This window comes from Mustela nigripes, chromosome 3 (assembly GCF_022355385.1).
Source record: "Mustela nigripes isolate SB6536 chromosome 3, MUSNIG.SB6536, whole genome shotgun sequence".
NCBI classification, from domain to species: Eukaryota; Metazoa; Chordata; class Mammalia; order Carnivora; family Mustelidae; genus Mustela; species Mustela nigripes.
The window spans coordinates 107,985,398-107,989,578 of NC_081559.1; the positions used below are offsets into that span (position 1 = coordinate 107,985,398).

The window sequence follows — 4,181 nt, forward strand, 5'->3', positions numbered from 1 at the left end:
AACCATTAATTGCTAACAGTTAATATGATGACATTTTTGATAATCCAGTTAAAAATGAGAGAATTAGGATCAAGATATAGGATTTTGTCATATAATCCTACTAAATTACTATCGGAATTATTGCAGAGGCAGTAAAAAGGAATAAACCAGTAACAGGTATCTGAATGAAGTTGAATTTAGACACAGAGGTTGGGAACATGGAGGTCTGGGAAAAGGACAGCTATCTTTCATTGTTAAATATTTTATTTCATTTGAATAATAGATGAATATACGATTTTTATAAAAAATTAACTAACAAAATAAATTTTATTCATAATAATATTAGATAGGCTTTTCTTGAGGAAAAGTTATAGCCAGTTATGAAATGTAATGAGTAAGCCTGAATATGTTCATAGAAGAGGGTCTCATGATTGCCTATCATTCCTTTTGTGTCAACAAAAAAAAAGTTAATTAAGACTCTGGTTTATAGAAACATCCCATACAGTCAGCATATATGCTGAAAGCATGAAAAATGCTTTTTCTTCAGTATACAAAGATATTTCCACTATAGCCATGAAGAGCATTATGTAATGATATTTTTCTAGGGAAATTTCTAGACTTCATGGTTTCATCTTGCTTAAGAACAGAATCCTTTACATGTCACTATTCTTAGGTTCTTACAAGGTATTTTCCCTTCATATTCTTCTATATCCACAGCATGATATTAGGGAATATTCACACACAAACACACACACACACACACATACACATGCACATCATACACCCACACATACACACACAGAACTCTATTTTAAAAGGAAACCTAAACCTAAGCCCCTAAAATTATAGAGATGTCCTTACAATTTTACCATACATTTTAGGCTATGCCTTCACAAACCATATAGCAATAATATGTGGGTTCTTTATTAAGCTAGTGAACCAATAAGCATGTAAAAAATTTTTAAGCAAGTGCCTAAATGTGCAACAATTTTACCATGTCTCTCACCTCTCTCGGAACAGATATGGTTATAACTGACCATTAAGAACATTTCATAGTTCAAAATCCAATCAAGTTTATTTATGGAACCATCAGTATATTAACACACAAAAATTAATCTTTCCCTCCTTCCTAAATACCACTAACTATATGCTGATGTCCTAAACCTGACTCAGTCTCAGTCTATTCAAATTGGTCCCTAAGCACAAAACTTCTTACATGAAAATTTGGTCAGTTCCCTGCTCAAAACCATTTAATTGCTCAGAGTTCTTAGTTGCATGAATCTGTCTTGCTTAACCAACAAATAATTGAGTATAAGTTTTAGATAAATAACAGAATAAGACAAGGAGACTCAAAAAAAGTTGGATAGGATAATAGGTGTGAGCCAAAGTAATTCTGTTCTTGCAGACAGTGTTATATATACTTTAAAGGTATGAAAATGGATATTCATGACATTGGCACATATATTCCCCTGTGCCCTGCTACAAATGGAATGGAAGTGGTGAAAGTGCCACTTAGACCTCAAGACTTCTAAGCTATGGCCCAGATCTAGAAGGCACAGCCTTCCTGCTTGGTCTATTGGTGGCAATAGTAACTCACCTATTCAACCTTTTCCCATCTATGGCTAAGGGGAGATATCCATCCTCCCAGAGTGATTTGGGATACATGAGACAGACATGGTCATAGTACATCCCTCAATAGAGATACTGGTATCTAAGAATTCCAGGATGATATTCCAAAAGCAGTAAATCAAATGCCTGCTGATGAGGGTTACAGTAAAGATTCCAGAACTAGATTCCAACTCAGCCAACGTTTGTCCACTCCAGGAATTTCTACTAAAAAATGTGGTAGGACTTCCATCAGGCTCTGCAAAGACTATTTCTCAGCAGCCACATTCTGTTTTTTAATCCATACAGACTGGATACTCAGGCAAAATTCAACCATACTGGACAGACTCCTAAAGAAGCCAGAGGTACTGTACTCTAGACATGTTAGATCAACTACTTGAACTTCTAGCCTCCTCTGAACTAGGGTACCAAGAATAAGATTAAAAAATTTCTGCATATTTACCACACATAGTCATCTCCTCTGTCTATTAGCTGCAAAAGGAGTAGATCCCAGGTTATGTTAGCTAAATCTATCTCTGTGCCTGATCATCATTGCTGAGTCCTTGGGCTGATACAGCAACATCTGACAAGTGGCCATCCACACATCCTTTGGGAATTCATTCAGGATGTTTTTTCTTCCTGGATGCATTTCTAGTAGCTAGTATGTTAGTATTCTAACCTGTATATTTCATCATGGCTATTGTACTAACCAACAGTCACCAATATTAGTAATACAGTGGCTGTGAATCCTAAACACCCCCAAATCTTTATGCTGTTATACTGACAATCAAAACCCCAGTTTGGTGGGTCCATTTGGTCAAGACAAAAGGAATCTCTCTGCATGCATTGCTTCTATTGCATGACATAGGCAGTAGCTTCCTTCAATACTATCCATAATGGAAAAGAGGCCCCCCATGAGGAGGAGCAGCTAGATGATAGAAAAGGGAATGAGTGAATCAATGAATTTTTTGACTCCAATGTTTCACTGGTATTTAAAAAAAAATGACTTCCTGACTCTCCAGTGCTTTCACAAAAAGATGAAAACCCTTTGCCTAGACTTTAGGGCTTTTCCTACTATACATGTTGCTTATCTCTCCAGTCGGAAGGGCATTGAACCACTAGACTCTTGGTATTTACCATTTAACTATAGAACTGCTTATATTTGTAATAGAGCTTGAAGTCCGGAATTGTGATGCCACCAACGTTGGCTTTCTTTTTCAATATCCCTTTGGCTATTCGAGGTCTTTTCTGGTTCCATATAAATTTTAGCATTATTTGTTCCATTTCTTTGAAAAAGATGGATGGTACTTTGATAGGAATTGCATTAAATGTGTAGATTGCTTTAGGTAGCATAGACATTTTCACAATATTTATTCTTCCAATCCAGGAGCATGGAACATTTTTCCATTTCTTTGTGTCTTCCTCAATTTCTTTCATGAGTACTTTATAGTTTTCTGAGTATAGATTCTGTGCCTCTTTGGTTAGGTTTATTCCTAGGTATCTTATGGTTTTGGATGCTCCATATCACTCGGCATCAGGGAAATACAAATCATAACCACAATGAGATATCACCTCACACCAGTCAGAATGGCTAAAATCAACAAGTCAGGAAATGACAGATGCTGGCGAGGATGCAGAGAAAGGGGAACCCTCCTACACTGTTGGTGGGAATGCAAGCTGGTGAAGCCACTCTGGAAAACAGCATGGAGGTTCCTCAAAATGTTGAAAATAGAACTGCCCTATGACCCAGCAATTGCACTATTGGGTATTTACCCTAAAGATACAAATGTAGTGATCCAAAGGGGCACATGCACCCGAATGTTTATAGCAGCAATGTCCACAATTGCCAAACTATGGAAAGAACCTAGATGTCCATCAACAGATGAATGGATCAAGAAGATGAGGTATATATACACAATGGAATACTATACAGCCATCAAAAGAAATGAAATCTTGCCATTTGCAACAACATGGATGGAACTAGAGCGTATCATGCTTAGCGAAATAAGTCAAGCAGAGAAAGATAACTATCATATGATCTCCCTGATATGAGGAAGTGGTGATGCAACATGGAGGCTTAAGTGGGTAGAAGAAGAATAAATGAAACAAGATGGGATTGGGAGGGAGACAAACCATAAGTGACTCTTAATCTCACAAAACAAACTGAGGGTTGCCGGGGGGAGGGGGTTTGGGAGAAGGGGGTGGGATTATGGACATTGGGGAGGGTATGTGATTTGGTGAGTGCTGTGAAGTGTGTAAACCTGGTGATTCACAGACCTGTACCCCTGGGGATAAAAATATATGTTTATAAAAAATAAAAAATTAAAAAAAAAAGAACTGCTTATATTTTAAAATAATGTATTTGGTGAAAATTATTAGTCAGTGATGTATTTTTCAGCTTCAATGTCTTTAATATTTTCCTGATCATATCACTTAATTTCCCTTTTAAGAATATTAGTTAACTCTCCATATCTGAGAAATTGGTAAACAGTTTCATACACATAAAACCAGGCAAAATGGAGATTTTTTCCAAAGTAGTAAGATGACTGGTAACAGCAGACTGAGATTTCTTACCTGGCAAAAAGTGAAGTACAGTA

General features: G+C 36.7%; 1 pseudogene; it reads right to left on the reverse strand.

Moving 5' to 3' along the window:
- Nucleotides 1-1,601: 1,601 nt before the first annotated feature.
- LOC132014511 (sorting nexin-19-like) lies at nt 1,602-2,397 on the reverse strand (annotated as a pseudogene).
- Nucleotides 2,398-4,181: the final 1,784 nt, after the last annotated feature.